Source organism: Chiloscyllium plagiosum, chromosome 32 (genome assembly GCF_004010195.1).
Source record: "Chiloscyllium plagiosum isolate BGI_BamShark_2017 chromosome 32, ASM401019v2, whole genome shotgun sequence".
Lineage (NCBI taxonomy): Eukaryota > Metazoa > Chordata > Chondrichthyes > Orectolobiformes > Hemiscylliidae > Chiloscyllium > Chiloscyllium plagiosum.
The window spans coordinates 5,462,901-5,480,753 of NC_057741.1; the positions used below are offsets into that span (position 1 = coordinate 5,462,901).

Sequence of the window (17,853 nt, forward strand, 5' to 3'; positions counted from 1 at the left end):
TGTCAGTGTCAAGTCGGTCGTCATTAATGGAGATGGAGAGGTCCAGGAAGGGGAGGGAGGTGTCAGAGATGGTCCAGGTAAATTTAAGGTCAGGGTGGAATGTGTTGGTGAAGTTGATGAATTGCTCAACCTCCTCGCGTGAGCACGAGGTGGCGCCAATGCTGTCATCAATGTAGCGGAGGAAGAGGTGGGGAGTGGTGCCGGTGTAATTACGGAAGATCAACTGCTCTATACCACTCAACACTGACCTCCAGGCAGAATACATTTCATCTACAACCAATCTCTGCCTTCGGTCAGCCAAACAATTCTGAATCCAGATAGCCAAATCTTCCTGTATCCCGTACCTCCTGACTTTACGAATGAACTTACCATGGGAACCTTATCAAATGCCTTGCTGAAATCATATACACCACATCCACTGCTCGACCTTCGTCGACTTGTCTTGTCACCTCCTCAAAGAACTCACTAAGATTAGTGAGACATGACCTGCCCCTCACAAAGCCATGCTGAATGCCTTTAATCATGCTATGCTTTTCCAAAGAGTCATAAATGCTGGAGATCAGAGTCAAGATTGGAGTGGTACTGGAAAAGCACAGCAGGTCAGGCAGAGTCCGAGGAGAAGGAAAACCGAATGTCGGGCAAAAGACCTTCATCAGGGAGGCCCTACCTTCTTCCTGATCATTCTCTTATTCCTCACATATGAGTAAAATGCCTTTGGGTTCTCCCTAATCCTTCCTGGCAAGCCTTTTTTGTGTCCCATCCTGGCTCTCTTCAGTCCATTTCTGAGCTCCTTTCTAGCAAGCCTGTAATCCTCTAAAGCTGTGCTCGATCCTTGCTTCCTTTTGACGAGAAGCTCCTCTGTTCTCGTCATCCAAGGCTCCTTAATCTTACCCCTTACCTGTCTCAGAGGAACAAATTTGTGCATAACTTGCAGCAACTGCTCCTTGAAAAATCTCCACATGTCTCTTGTGCCCTTTCTGTGGAACAAATGCTCCCAATCTATACTTCCCAACTCCAGTCTGATAGTGTCATAATTTCCTTTTCCCAAATTAAATATCTTCCCTTGGTAACTGCACCTTTCCCTCTCCAAGGCTACGGTAAATGTGAGGCAGTTGTGGTCACTGTCACCTGTCCTGGTTAATTGCCGAGCACCAAATCCAAAATGGCCTCTCCCCTCGTCGGCCTTTACAGAGGGTGTAGGTTGGGAGACCAAATAGCTGAGTCTCAAAGTTACAAGCGCGCATAAGGGTTTAATTAGATAAGCTAAGATTAGGGAACAAGTGGGTGATGTGACTAGGGTGGAAGTAGACAGTCATGGTCATGAAGGGAATATGGGGTTGCAAGCTCAGGTCAGGAACAAATAGTTTGCCAAAGTTGAAATTAAGAGAAAGCGAGGACTGCTGATGCTGGAGATCAGAGTCGAGACTGTGGTGCTGGAAAAGCACAGCAGGTCGGGCAGCATCCTGAATCGACGGTTCGGGCACAAGCCCTTCATCAGTAATGAGGCTTGTGGGCCGGAGATCTGAAAGATAAATGGGAGGGGAAGTGCGACTCGGGGGAAGGTAGCTGGGAATGTGATAGGTAGATAAAGGTGTGGGTGGAAGTGATAGGTCAGAGGGGAGGGTGAAGTGGATGGATAGGAAGCAATATGGACAGGTGGGACCGGTCAAGAGGGTGTTGCCAAGTTGGAAGCTTGGGACTGGGATAAGGTGGGGGAAGGGGAAATGAGGAAACTGGTGAAATCCACATTGATCCCATGTGATTGCAGGGTCCCAAGGCGTTCTTCCTCCAGGCGTCGGGTGATAAGAGTTTGGCGATGGAGGAGGCCCATGATCTGCATGTTCAGCCATGGGGCATTGGGGTCAGTTGGTGTGGGTGTCCCAGAGATGTTCTCTGAAACGATCTGCAAGTTGGCGTCCTGTCTTCCTGATGTAGAGGAGGCCCCATTGGTTGCAACGGATACAATAGATAACGTGTATGAAGTACAGTTAAATTTCTGTCAGATGTGGAAAGATCCTTTGGGGCCTTGGACTAAGGTGAGTGGAGAGATATGGTCATAGGTTTTGCACTTCCTGCGGTGGCAGGGGAAGGTGCCAGGGTGGGGGGGGGCGTGGATCTGGCGTAGGAATCGCGGAGGGAATGGTCTCTCTGGAATACAGATAGACGCACACAGGGAAATATATCCCTAGTGGTGGGGCCTATTTGCAGATGGCGGAAGATGATGTGAAGTATGCAGAGGTTGGTGGGGTGGGGTGGAAGACCGGGAGGTTCTGTCCCTGTTACAATTGGAGGGGTGGAGAGGTTAAGGGCAGAGGAGGAGAAAGTGGAGGAGATGCGCTGTCAACCACATGGAAGGGGGAATTGCGGTCTTTGAAGAAGGAGGCCATCTGGGATGTTTTATGGTGGAACTGGTTCTCTTGGGAGCAGATGCAGCAGAGACAGAGGAATTGGGAATAAGGGATGGTGTTTTTATAGGAGATAGGGTGGGAGGAGGTGTAGTCCAGTAGCTGTGGGAGTTGGTGGATTTGCAGCAAATGTCCGTGTCTAGTTGGTCGCCGGAGATGGAGATGGAGAGGTTCAGGAAGGGGCGGGAGGTGTCCGAGATAATCCAGGTGAATTTGAGATCAGGATGGAAGATGTTTTACATCCTCTGCTTTTTCACAAGAAGAATTCACAAACTCAAAAAATGCTTTTTCTCCGCCATATCAGACATAAAAGAACGTAAGTACAACAAGTTTTCACATTGGGATTTCCTCGACCATTTCAGAACCTTCTCCTGGCCTCCAGAACTGCTCAGACTCCATTAGCCATGTGGCTGCTCCAGCCACCACCGCCGCGGTGAGCGATGATGTCACTTCCGCCTCCACCACCCCACAGACCACAGCCACTACTGACCATGTTGCCTCCGCAATCGCTGTCCAGACAACCACCTCCGGGTCTCTGGCGTTGTGAGGCAGCAGTGCTAACCACTGTGCGACCGTGCTGCCCACCAACAGGGATTTTAAATTTCCATATATAGACTGGGACTGCCATTGTGTTAAGGGTTTAGATGGAGAGGAATTTGTTAAGTGCATACAAGAAAATTTTCTGATTCAGAATGTGGGTATACCTGCCAGAGAAGGTGCAAAACCTGACCTACTCTTGGGAAATAAGGCAAGGCAGGTGACTGAGGTGTCATTGGGGGAGCACCTTAAGGCCAGGAACCATAATTTTATTAGTTTTAAAATAATGATGCAAAAGGATAGACCGGATCTAAATGTTAAATTTCTAAATTGGAGGAAGGCCAACTTTGATGGTATTTGGCAAGAATTTTCAAAAGTTGACTGGGGACAGATGTTTGCAGATAAAGGGATGGCTGGAAAATGGGAAGCCTTCAAAAATGAGATAATAAGAGTCCAGGGACAGTGTGTTCCTGTTAGCGTGAAGGGCAATGCTGGTAGGTGTAGGGAATCAAGAAAAAGAAGGAAATCAAGAAAAAGAAGGAAGCATATGTCAGGTATAGACAGCAGACATCAAGTGAATTCTTAGAGTATAAAGGCAGCAGCAGTATACGTAAGAGATATATCAGGAGGACAGAAAGGAGACATGAGACAGCTTCGGCAAACAGGGTTAAGGAGAAGCCAAAGGGATTTAAAAATACATTAAGGACAAAAGGGTAACTAGGGAGAGAATAGGGCCCCTCAAAGCTCAGCAAGACTGTGGAACTGCAGGAGATGGGGGAATATACTAAACGAGTATTTTGCATCAGTGTTTACTGTGGAGTGGATATGGAAGATATAGAACATAGGGAAATAAATAGCGACATCTTGAAAAATGTTCATATTATAGAAAAGGAGGTGCCAGTTGGCTTAAAATCCAAAAGGTGGATAAATCCCTGGGACTTGAACAAGTGTACCCTAGAACTTTGCGGGAACCTATGGAAGTGATTGCTGGGTCCCTTGCTAAGATATTTGTATCATCAATAGCCACATGTGAGATGCCGGAAGACTGGAGGTTGGCTAACATGGTGCTATCATTTAAACAAGGTCGTCAGGAAAAGCCAAGGAACTTTAGGTCAGTGAGGCTGACATTGGTGGTGGGCAAGTTGTTGGAGGGAATTTTTGAGGGATAGGATTGACATGTATTTGGAAAGGCAAGAACTGATTAGGGAGAATCAATATGGCTTTGTTCATGGAAAATCATGTCTCACTAATTTAATTGAGTTTTTTGAAGAAGCAACGAAGAGTATTCATGAGGGCAGAGCAGTGGTGGACACAATCAATATGGACTTCAGTAAGGCTTCGACAAGGTTCCTCATGGTAGACTGGTTAGCAAGGTTAGATCACATGGAATACAGGGAGAACTAACCATTTGGATATAGAACTGGTTCGAAAGTAAAAGACAGAGGGTGGAGAGTAGCTTTTCAGGCGCTTGTGACCATCAGTCATTTATATAACAGGAGATACGGTCACTAAGTTTGCAGATGATACCAAAATTGGAGGTGAGGTGGACAGTGAAGAAGGTTACCTCAAAGTACAGTCATTTATATAACAGGAGATATGGTCACTACGTTTGCAGATGATACCAAAATTGGAGGTGAGGTGGACAGTGAAGAAGGTTACCTCAAAGTACGATGAGATTTTGATCAGATGGGCCAATGGGTTGAGAAGTGGCAGATGGAAATTAATTTAGAAGAATGTGAGATGCTGCATTTTGGAAAGGCAAGTCAGAGCAGGACTTATACACTTAATGGTAAGGTCCTGGGGAATGTTGCTGAACAAAGAGATCTTGGAGTGCAGGTCCATAGTTCCTTTAAAGCGAAGTCACAGGTAGATAGGATAGTGAAGAAGGCGTTTGGTATGCTTGCTTTTATTGGTCAATGAATTGAGTATACGAGTTGGGAGGTCACGTTGCGGCTGTACAGGACATTGGTTAGGCCACTGTTGGAATACTGCGTGCAATTCAACTCTCCCTGCTTTAGGATGGAATGCTGTGAAACTTTAAAGAGTTCAGAAAACACTTACATGAATGTTGTCAAGGTTGGAGGGTTTGAGCTATAGGGAGAGGCTGAATAGGCTAGGGCTATTTTCCCTGGAGCATCAGAGGCTGAGGGGTGACCTTATGGAGGTTGACAAAATCACAAGGGGTATCATAGGGCACATATCCAAGATCTTTTTCGTGGGGTGGGGGAGTCCAGAACTAGAGGCCATAGCTTTAAGGTGAGACTGGAAAGATTTAAAAGGGCAACGTTTTCACACAGTGCGTGGTGTGTGTGTATGGAGTGAGCTGCCAGAGGAAATGGTGGCGGCTGGTACAATTATAACGTTTAAAAGGCATCTGGAAAGGTATATAAATAGGAAGCATTTAGATGAATGTGGGCCAAATGCTGGCAAATTGGACTAGATTTATATAGGATATCTGGTCGGCTTAGATGAGTTGGACTGAAGGGACTGTTTCCATGCTGTATATCTCTATGACTCTAAGCAAACTGTATGTGCTTGGAAATACAGCCCTTTTTCAAAGATATCCAAAGCCTACTTTGCTGTTGGAAAGGTTCAAAACAAGTATATTGGCATGACTTAACTATGCAATATGTAGTGCTAATCATGGCTCACTGTTTGACAAGCCATCACAAAAGACCACTCATATGATGAATTCGTCTGACTGACTGCCATTCAGGACAAAAGCAATTCACACCAAATTTTGTCATTAACAGTAAACAATCCTATTTATTGTAACCACACTTAACTACTTCAAATGGCCGAGAAAGGATTATAAATCTACCATTATGTCGACTATTTTTTTTTCCTTTTATTATCCCAACTAAATTTACAGACAACAGACAAAAGACAGATGAAGACAGTTTAATACAGACAAATATAATGGGTGGGAAAAGACAAACGGGACAAAATCCTGAAAATCAAAATCCAGATCACAAGGGTAAGCTAAATTGTCTCTCATAGTTCCTCACAAAGGAACACAATTGGCTATTTCCCAGTCCTCTGGGACCTCCCTCGTGAAAAAATAGAAATATAAAGATTTCAGTTGAGAGTGTGGTGCTGGAAAAGCACAGCAGGTCAGTCAGCATCTGGGGAGCAGGAGAATCAACGTTTCGGGCACAAGCTCTTCAGCAGGAATGAGGCTTGTGAGTTGGGGGCTGAGAGATAAATGGGAGATAAATGGTAGCTGAGAGTGCAACAGGTAGATGAAGGTGGGGATGATGGTGATAGTTCAGAGAGGAGGGTGCAACGGATAGGTGGGAAAGAAGATGGACAGTAGGACAGGTGTCGAGTTGGAAGGTTGGATCTGGGATAAGGTGAGGGGAGGGAAATGAGGAAACTGGTGAAATCCACATTAATCCCGTGTGGTGGGAGGATCCCAAGGCGGAAGATGAGGCATTCTTCCTCCAGGTGTCAGAGTTTGGCAGTGGAGGAGGCCCAGGACCTGCATATCTTTGGCAGAGTTGGGGGGGGGGGGGGGGTGGTTGGGGAGTTAAAGTGTTCGGCCACAGGGTGGTGGGGTTGCCAGCAGTTTCCAACTTGCCTCTCTCAGTATTAGATCCATCAAGTCATGGGGACTTCTCTACCTTAATGCTTTTCAAAACACCCAACACCACCATCACCTGTTTTATACAGACATTCCCTAGAATGTCAGTATACCCCTCTTCATGTCCTTCTCCTTTGTGAATATGAATGCAAAGTATTGTTAAGGACCTTACCCACTTCCTCCGGCTCCGTGCATTAATTCCCTTGAGTGGACCTACCCTTTCCCAAGTTACCTCTTGCTCCTTATATATAAGGTATAAAATGCCTTAGTATTTCCCTTTAATTCTGTCTGGCCAAGGACTTTTCATGGCTCTTCTTTACACCTCCTAACTCCTTGTTTAAGTACTTTCCTGCTTTTCTTATATACTTCAATAGCTCTGCCTGTCTTCAGTTTCCTAAACCTTACATATGTCTTTTTCTTTTTCACTAAGCTCACAATTTCTCTTGTCATCCAAGGTTCCTGAATCTTGCCATCCTTATCCTTCATTTTCATAGGAACATGTTGGTCCTGAACTCTTTTATGTCAACATTCTGACCAACAGGATGCTGTGACAGTTAGGAAATGTATGGGATTGTTGGTGCATAGTGAATTGGGATTATATTCATTATTAGTGCAATCAGTTGAGTTGTTGATGAAATGTCTAGCTGGAAGAGTTTTGTGTTTGGCTGCCTCCTCCAAACGCGGAAGGTCACGCGGAATCATAACACACACTCTGGAAGATAATGTAGAGGTTTCTTCCAGAGTATTCCTGAAGCATTTCTGGTGCACTCATCATCTGCTTGATAGCCTTTTATGTTGGTTATATGGCTGGATATATGTTTGTAGATCACTCAATGACGTCATTAGCCAGAAGGTCAGCAGTCAGCCCCTGGTTTGGCATGGAGACTCAAATCCTGATGGTATAATGGGCTACTGCAGAAGAAAGGCACTATGACTGCTACAAGGATATCAGTCATTGAACTGAATGACACACGAGACAGTGAGACGTACAATAGTTTGCAGTTGTAATATATCTGAGTTTACGTGCTGGACCTGTAAGGCAGCATGTATGCTGCCACGGTCATACTTCACTAAGAAAATATTTAGCACAGTGAACTTAATGAGAAAATATGAAGCTGTTGAACCAGTGGATGTCATGTATTTGGAATTTCAATAGCATCAGATGAGGTGACACACAAGAGGTCATTAAACAAGTATCATGAAAATGAAAGTAATAAATAGTCTGCATTGATGGACAGAAAACAGAGTAGGAAGAAATGGGTCTTTTTTGGGTGGCAGTATGTAACCAGTGGGTTACCTTGGGCCTTAGCTACTTACAGGCTTTTTCAATTACTTAGGTGAAATGATTGAATGGAACTTATTCAAATTTGCTGATCACACAAAATTAAGTGGGAAACTGAGAGATAAAGAGGATCCAAAGAGGTTGCAGAAGGCTAAAACGTGTTGGGCTCAGTAGACAAGAGCACGGCAGGTAAAAACGATTGCAGCGAAGTGTGAAGTTGTCTATTTTAGTTGTAAGAATAAAGAAGTTTTTTTTATGTGGGAAACTGGGAAATACTGCATTTGATCCTTGTACATAAATCACTGGAAGTCTATGTGCAGGTACAGTAAACAATTAGGTAAGTAACTGGTACGTTGGCATAAAAAACAGAAAATGCTGATGAAACTCAGCGAGTCTGGCAGCATCTGTTGAGCAAGCAACAGTTAATGTTTTAAATCTGATATAACTCTTCTTCAGAACCTGCTGAGTTTCTCTGGAATTTTCTATTTTTATTTAAGCTTTCCAGCATCCATAGTATTTTGGTTTTAAGTGCTATGTTAGCTTTTGTTACGAAGGGTATTGGAAGGAAAGAGTAAAGAAGTCTTACAAATGTTAGCCTGAGCCTTGATGATGCAATACCCGGAGTATTGTACATAATTTTTGTCTTCTTATCTAAGGAATGATGTACTTGCCCCTGAGAAGGGATCTAATGCAGATTCTTTGGAATGGCTTCTGGGATGAGAGGATTGTCTTATGAGGACAAATTGATTACACTAAGCCTATATTCTCTGGAATTTGAAATGAGAGGTGATCTAAATGAAAATTTAGAGGGCAACATATTGAAAAAAATATTTCCCTTAGGTGGGAAATCTAGAACATGGGGTCACAGTCCCATGATAAGGGACCAGCTATCAAGGACATAGGGGAAGTGCTAGATGAATATTTTTCATCAGTATTCACACTGGAAAAAGACAATGTTGTCCAGAAGAATACTGAGATACAGGCTCCTAGACTAGTCAGGATTGAGGTTCACATGGAGGTTTTAGCAATTCTGGCAAGTGTGAAAATAGATAAGTCCTCTGGGCCGGATGGGATTTATTTTAGGATTCTCTGGGAATCCAGGTAAGAGATCGCAGAACCTTTGGCTTTGATCTTTTGTGTCGTCATTGTCTACAAGAATGGTGCCAGAAGACTGGAGGATAGCAAATGTTGTCCCTTGTGCAAGAAGGGAAGTAGAGACAACCCTGGTAATTATAGACCAATGAGCCTTCCTTCAGTTGTGGGTAAAGTGTTGGAAAAGGTTGTAAGAGATAGGATTTATAATCATCTAGAAAGGAATAGGTTGATAAAGGATAGTCCAAACGCTTTTGTGAAGGGTAGATCATGCCTCACAAACCTGATTGAGTTTTTTGAGAAGGTGACAAAACAGGTCATAGAGTTAAAGAGATGTACAGCATGGATAAGGGTAAAGTGGTTGATGTGGTGTTTTATGGATTTCAGTAAGGCATTTGGTAAGATTCCTCACGGTAGGCTATTGCAGAAAATATGGAGGCAGAGGATTGAAGGTGATTTAGTGGTTTGGATCAGAAATTGGCTAGCTGAAAGAAGACAGTGGGTAGTGGTTGATGGGAAATGTTCATCCTGGAGTTCAGTTACTAGTGGTGTACTGCAAGGATCTGTTTTGGGGCTGCTGCTGTTTGTCATTTTTATAAATGATCTGGATGAGGGTGAAGGAGGATGGTTAGTAAGTTTGTGGATGACACTAAGGTCGGTGGAGTTGTGGATAGTACCGAAGGATATTGCAATTACAGATGGACATAGATAAGCTGAAGAGCTTGGCTGAGAGGTGGCAAATGCAGTTTAATGTGGAGAAGTGTGAGGTAATTCACTTTGGAAGGAGCAACAGGAATATAGAGTACTAGGCTAATGGTAAGATTCTTGATACTGTAGATGAGCAGAGAGATCTCAGTGTGCACGTACATGGATACCTAAAAGTTGCCACCCAGGTTGATAGAGTTGTTAAGAAGGCATACGGTATGTTAGCTTTTACTGGTAAAGGCATTGAATTTCGGAACCATGAGGTCATGCACCAGCTGTACAAAACTCTGGTGCGGCCGCACTTGGAGTATTGCGTACAGTTCTGGTCACAGCCTTATAGGAAGGACGTGGAAGCATTGGAAAGGGTTCAGAGGAGATTTACTAGGATGTTGTCTGGTATGGAGGGAAGGTCTTATGAGGAAAGACTAAGGGACTTGAGGCTGTTTTTGCGAGAGAGGAAAAGGTTGAGATGTGACTTAATTGAGACATATAAGATAATAAGAGAGTTAGATAGGGTGGACAGTGAGAACCTTTTTCCTCGGACAGTGATGGTGGGCACGAGGCGACATAGCTTTAAATTGAGGGGTAATAGACATAGAACAGACGTCAGAGGTAGCTACTTTACTCAGAGAGTAGTAGGGGTGTGGAATGCCCTGCCTGCAATAGTAGTAGACTTGCCAACTTTAAGGGTATTTAAATGGTCACTGGATAAACATACAGATGAAAATGGAATAGTGTAGGTTAGGTGGGCTTCAGATTGGTTTCACAGGTCGGTACATCATTGAGGGCCGAAGGGCCTGTACTGTGCTATAATGTTCTACGTTCTATTAAGAGAAATTTCTTCACTTCAAGAGTTGAGAATCTTAGGAGATCTCTGCATCAGAGACTTGTTGTTGCTAAACTGTTGAGTATATTCAAGATAAAAAAATCAGTAGATTTTTGGGTTCTAAGAAAATTGAGACATCTGGGGATATTGTGGGAAGATGGAAGTGAGGTAGAAGATCAGCCATGATCTTACTGAATGGTGGAGCGAGCTTGAAAAGCTATCTGACCTATTGATGCTTCTATCCACTATCACTAGTTTCCATACATACAGACAAAAGGAACACCACTTTGACTAGGACAGGCGAAACAAAGACATGCACGATAATTCTTTAAGGCATGGCATTCTAACCAGAGTTCCATCAATAAACACATCGACTTAGATCCCATCTACCTTCCCTTGAAACTGGAAATGACATCACCCACCTTAAGAAATCAAGGCCTATAAATAGAGAGGTGGGACATACCACCAGCATTTCACCAGAGACTCTTACTGATGATGTTACCTAGTCATGTTGATGAAACGTCTGAAAACAAACCTTCCAGCTCAGCAAGCTAACTTACATACTTTTCATCAACCTGAGCTACAAATCTTCTCAACCTCATTCAAAATGAGATTCATCATTTCCTGTTCCCTTGACAGTTGCAAAAATACAATTTTATTCAAACTAGTTGGCCTTTGCACAATCTACTTTTCTCATGGCTCATGTACCACTTCACATCTACTTACCAGTTCAATATCCTCCCATCCTGCTTGCCTTTTGCTTCTGCTTCCTCTTAATATGTGTACATCCATACATGCACATTTTTCTTTCAAGGAGACACTCATTAACTCATCTCTTTGTATTGGATAATGCAAAGGGGCATGACTTATGGGCATGAAACACCATAAGCATCACAAATCTATGGCCCTACCAGACCTATGGGACCTGAGGCAAGGGGCTTATCTGAACTAATAGGGTCTTTGACTATTACTTGCATTCTTTCATGTATCTCAGAAAAAAAAACATATTGTCATGTAGCCTGACAGCATAAAGCTTCATGGTTATGTTTATCATTTGCTATTATCTATCCAAATTGTGGTCCCTTTTCACTGGATTTTCTTCATTACCCACAACCTGCAGAACTTTGTTTTTATTCATTGGATGTGGGCAACTCTGGCGAGGCCAGCATTTATTGCCCATGCCTAATTGTCTGTTGAGAACCTCGTTGTTGTGGGTCTGGAGTCACATGTATGTCAGATGAGATAACAATAGTAGTTACCTTTCCTAAAATACATTAGTGTAACAAATGGAATTTTCCTGACAATCCTCAATGGTTTTATGATTATTATTTGACTCTGAATTCAATATTTATTTTATTGAATTCAAATTACACTACTTGCCATAAGGGTTGTTGCCGGTGCCACGTGACAGTGAGGCAAAGAATAGGGAGAGAGTGCAGTTGAACACGTGGCTGCAAGGCTGGTGTAGGAGGGAGGGCTTCAGATATTTGGACAATTGGACTGCATTCTGGGGAAGGTGGGACCTGTACAAACAGGACGGGTTGCACCTGAACCAGAAGGGCACCAATATCCTGGGGGGTAGGTTTGCTAGCACTCTTCGGGGGTGTTTAAACTAATTTGGCAGGGGGATGGGATCCGGACTTGTAGTCCAGCAAGTAAGCTAGCTGTGTGACAGGATGCCCAAGACTGTAGGGAGGCTGTGGAGAAGGCAGCACTGACAGGGACTACCTGCGGACACAGAGATGGGTTCAAGTGCGTATACTTCAACGCAAGGAGTATCAGAAACAAGGTGGGTGAACTTAAGGCGTGGATCGGTACCTCGGACTACGATGTTGTGGCCATCACGGAAACGTGGATAGACAGGAATGGTTGTTGGAGGTTCCTGGTTACAGATGTTTCAGTAAGATTAGGGAGGGTGGGAAAAAAGGAGGAGGGGTGGCATTGCTAATTAGAAATGGTATAACGGCTGCAGAAAGGAAGTTTGAGGGGGATCTGCCTCTGGAGGTAGTATGGGCTGAAGCCAGAAATAGGAAAGGTGCAGTCACCTTGTGGGGTGTTTACTATAGGCCCCCCAATAGCAGCAGAGATGTGGAGAAACAGATGGGGAAACAGATTGTGGAAAGGTGCTGTTGCCACAGGGTCGTAGTCATGGGCGACTTCAACTTCCCAAATATTGATTGGAAGCTCTTTAGATCAAGTAGATTGGATGGGGCGGTGTTTGTGCAGTGTGTCCAGGAAGCTTTTCTAACGCAGTATGTAGATTGTCCAACCAGAGGGGAGGCCATATTGGATTTGGTACTCGGTAATGAACCGGGACAAGTGATGGGCTTGTTAGTGAGTGAATATTTTGGTGATGGTGACCACAATTCTGTGACTTTCACCTTGGTTATGGAGAGAGATAGGTGCACACAACAAGGTAGATTTTATAATTGGGGGAAGGGAAATTACAATGCTGTAAGGCAGGATTTGAGGAGCATACGTTGGGAGCATAGGCTGACAGGGAAGGATGTGGTGGAAATGTGGAACTTCTTCAAAGAGCAGATACGACGTGTCCATGATATGTATGTACCTATCAGGCAGGAAAGAAATGGTCGTGTGAGGGAGCCTTGGTTGACGAGAGAGGTTGAATGTCTGATAAAGAGGAAGAAGGAGGCTTACATAAGGTTGAGGAAACAGGATTCAGACAGAGCAGTGGAGGGATACAGGATAGCCAGAAGGGACCTGAAGAAAGGGATTAGGAGAGCTAAGAATGGGCATGAAAAATCGTTGGCGGATAGGATCAAGGATAACCCCAAGGCATTTTATGCGTATGTGAGAAACCAGAGAATGACGAGAACGAGGGTAGGCCCGATCAAGGACAGTAGTGGGAGACTGTGTATTGAGTCGGAAGAGATAGGAGAGGTCTTGAACAAGTACTTCTCTTCAGTATTTACGAACGAGAGGGACCGTATTGTAGAAGAGGAGAGTGTGAAATGGACTGGTAAGCTAGAAGAGATACCTGTTAGGAAGGAAGATGTGCTGGACATGTCACACACTTCACAGACTGACCAGCCTCTGCATGAAGAAATATTTCCTCATCTTAATCCTCAATGGCCTAACAACCTGTCCTCAGACTGTGTCCTCTGGTTTTAAACTCCCCAACCTGGGAAAATATCCTCCCTACAATCTAAACCCCAGAACAGTGAGCTGTCAGTCCTGTTCATGTTTCAGCCAAGTTTCTGTAAAAGCTCTGAAATCCCAATCCCATGTACTTAAACACACTCTGAGTTTATCAGCCTTATCTGGAAGACCCCTTGCACTGAAATAAATGCAATTTCGTTCTTCAGAGTTACAATGTACCCTGATTCTCTCTTTTCTTTCTTTTCTAATTGGTGTGCTCTCTTCACATTCAGAACCTTCCCCACCAACCTTTCTATTTACGCCATGACTTGTAATTCCTCCACTCTCCTCTCTATCTGTATAAAGTCTCTTTGGGTGGAACGAGCAAAGCTCCCTGCTAAGATATGGGTCCCTTTCCAGCTCGGGTAAGACCTATCCTCTTTGAACAGGTCTTTTCTGTCCCAGAGGAGACTCCAATGTGTGCAACTGGACTTGAAATCATACAGAACTGAGATTCCAGACAACATCTATGTTGATCTTAGCTGGGCAGTTGTAGGGGTGGCACAAGTTGAAGGAAAAATTGAGGACTGCAGATGCTGGAGATCAGAGTCAAAAAGTGTGGTGCTGGAAAGGTGTGGTACTGTGGTCAGGCAGCATCCGAGGAGCAGGAGAGTCGACGTTTCAAGCATAAGCCTTTCATCACATTCACGGTGAAGAGCTTATGCTCAAAACATCGACTCTCCTGCTCCTCGGCTGCTGCCTGACTGGCTGTGCTTTTCCAGCACAACACTACGTGGCACAGTTGAAGTCAACCTTCCTGAGGTAGAACAGGTAAGTGTTTGCACTTGATGCGGATAACTGGTCCCGTCTTGGAAACTGGTTTCTGCTGAGCACAGACGAGAGCATGATTTGAGGTGGGAACTTGACTGTCAGAAAAAGCTCCCAAGAAGCAGCTCCAAAGGAATTTTGAAGTCTGGCAGCACTGAGGGACTTGCATCTCAGCAAGTGCCTTCAGCTTTGAGCCAAGGGGGAAGTGGGTGGAAGTGTGGACAAGCCCCTGATCTCTCCTCGTGATGCTCTCTTGGGTGCAAAGCTCACCACCTCTTCTTGAAAGTGGTCCCTTTGAAGACAGGTGCAGGCAGCAGCCGCTTGAGTTCCTCCTCTTCACCCCCCCCTCCATTAGCCCTCCCCACCATCACCAACGACATCTGCCAACACGGATGAGGTTGGAGACGATGTGGTTTTGCCAAGAGGCTCCTTCACCTCATCCCAACAACAGTCTACTCACTCTCACTGGATGTCATTTCTCTGCTTTGCAGAGAAGATTTACCAGGATGTTGCCTGGAATGGAGAGGAAGTCGTACGAGGATAGTTTGAGAGTTCTCGGCCTTTTCTCGTTGGAACGGCGAAGGATGAGGGGTGACTTGATAGGGGTTTATAAGATGATCAGAGGAATAGATAGAGTAGACAGTCAGAAACTTTTTCCCCGGGTACAACAGAGTGTTACAAGGGGACATAAATTTAAGGTGAAGGGTGGAAGGTATAGGGGAGATGTCAGGGGTGGGTTCTTTACCCAGAGAGTGGTGGGGGCATGGAATGCGCTGCCCGTGGGAGTGGTAGAGTCGGAATCATTGGCGACCTTTAAGCGGCATTTGGATAGGTACATGGGTGGGTACTTAATCTAGGTTAGAAGTTCGGCACAACATCGTGGGCCGAAGGGCCTGTTCTGTGCTGTATTGTTCTATGTTCTATGTTCTATGACTTGAATCTGGATGCCCAGAACATTACCTGGTCTCTGGATTAATAGTCCAGCGATTATATCTCCCACAAACTCCTTTATCTCAAATCAAAGGAATAGAATCTTTCCCTAGAGGTTCAAGAATTCCCAAGTACAAAGTTCGACAGTCTGGCTAAGGTAAAGATTCAGTTTGAGAAGTTTGCAATTCACAAGTCATCTAGTACTATAAAGCAGTAGCAGGTACAAACAGCAGAAAAGGTATTGGAAACAGCTCGCTAGGGGAGATTCCAGTTCTACTAAGGAGAACAGAGATAAGGCTCCATAAATTCAAGAACAATGGAAAGAAAACTGTTTGCCATAAAGCAGTTATGTTGGATACTGGACATCTTACCAGGAATTTTCACCACAATGGCAGAAAACATTTGCTTATGCGGCATTAGGATAACTCTGCAGTACACACACTGGAAACTGTGGCCACTTTCTGAACATGCAGGACTGACACGGCTAATGGTAGAGTCATAGGGTGTGTCATTGAACAGAGAGACAATACACAGAGTTGCAGGTAAATAGTTCCTTGAAAGTGGCATAACAGGTAGACAAGGTGGGTGAGGAAGCATTTGGCACGCTTGCCTTAATGGGTCAGAGCACTGACTACATGCTTGGGACGTCGTGTTACATCTGTACAAGAAATTGGTTAGGCCACATTTGGAGTACTGCCTACAATTCTTGTCGTCCTCCTACAGGAGGGATGTAATTCAACTGGAAGGGGTGCAAAAAAGATTTACAAGGCTGTTACCAAGGTTGGAAGGTTTGGATTAAAAGGAGAGACTGGAAAGACTGGGACTTGTTTTCCCAGGAGCACAGGAGGCTGAGGTGTGTCCTCACAGAGGTTTATAATATCAGTAGGTTAACGGCCAAGATCTTTTCTCCAGGGTAGGAGAGTCCAAAACTAGAGAGGGCATAGGGTTAAGCTGAGAGGAGAAAGATTTAAAGGGATCTGAGGGTCACCTTTTTCACATAGAGGATGGTGTCTATATGGAACAAGCTGCCAGAGCAAGTGGTAGAGGCGTGTACAATTACAACATATAAAAGACATTTGAATAGGTACATGGACAGGAAGTTTAGGGGATATTGGCCAATCGCAAGCAAACAGGACTAGTTCAGTTTAAGAAACCAGTTTGGCATGGACAAGTTGGACCAAACGGCCTGTTTCCACGCTCTATGACTCTAATCAATTGGTCTTTAAAAGATTTCTGCATGACAGATGTGGATTTACCCTCAAACAATCACTGGCCCCCTCCACTCATCTCCATTCTTGAGTTCCTGTCTAATATTGTCAGTTAGCCTTTCCCCATTTTAATACTTTCACTCAGGAACAACTCTTATTCTTATCTATACATAACTTAAAAGTTATGGAATTATGGTCACTATTCCTGAAATGCTCCTCCAGTGAAACTTTGATCACTGACCAGGCTCATTTCCCACCATCAGGTCTAGTATGGCTCTTCCTTAGTTGGACTATTTACATATTGCTTCAAGAAACCCTCACTGATGTGCCTAACAAATTTCTCCTCCTCCAAGCCCCAGTTTAAGTGAAGTCTCAGTCAATATAGGGGAAGTTAAAGTCACCCACCACAACAACCTTTCGTTTTTACATTTTTCCATAATCTGTCCACATATCTGTTCCTCTATCTTCTGCTGGCTATTAGGATAGTTCCGACCATGGGTTGTGATCTTACCAAACTGGCCATAGTAATTAGCTGTCAGGAAAATCAACAGAGAAATCAAAGAGAGATTTTTTGGTAGGTTCAACTACCTGCTTACTTCCACTTTGCCCACAGAAAAATTTCAGAACATGGCATGATTCGGCAGCACTAGCCCTATGAACCCTTCCATCGGGGACATTGACACTGCACTTTCAGGGAGTCATTGCCAATATCTTCCAATGTATTGGCACGGCACTTGCAAGGACAAACTGGTTTGCAGGAGACACCAGTAACCAGCAGTGTATAGTTACACAGGGAAAGGAGCCCATTACATGGTGTAGACTAGCCTGCCTATCAGGACTGCTTCCTTGCTCTTTCAGCGCACATTTATGTGGTGTTTACTGGCATACCTGCAGCATACATGTATTGCCTTACCCTGCCATGATTCACATTGGCAAATGGCATAGTTGCACAACCAAGTAGATGGCTGTGCTGCAGTCCTCAGCCAAGTGCACGTGCATCTTACAATGTGTCAGTGTGGCACATCGGTCTATTACTTGCACCATGTGGCTTCAGTGTTTGTGCCAAATACACAGCATCTAAAGCAAGCAGTATAACATGTCTAGAAGTCTTAGAGAAGGAATGTGAAGACCATGGGGATGCCAAGTCAATCAGGGTGGTCCAGCACAGTTAATCAAGAACAGTCCCAGACGTTGACCATGATCAGGCATCCGTTGGGAGGTGGCATTGCACAGGAGGACAGTGCCTTTATCCTCCAGAGTAAGGGTCATGTTCAGTCCTTTGTCTCCATAGGTAATAATTTGGGAATGTGGGAAGGACGTTGCAGTTGGATATGTGTCCACAAGTCTAGAGAAGTGAG

At 44.4% G+C, this 17,853-nt stretch overlaps 1 protein-coding gene across 1 annotated transcript in view; it reads right to left on the bottom strand.

Annotated features, from left to right (window-relative positions):
• The window catches only part of nudt6 (nudix (nucleoside diphosphate linked moiety X)-type motif 6), a 135,899-nt gene that overhangs the window by 42,391 nt on the left and 75,655 nt on the right, over nt 1-17,853 (bottom strand). The window lies entirely within an intron of this gene.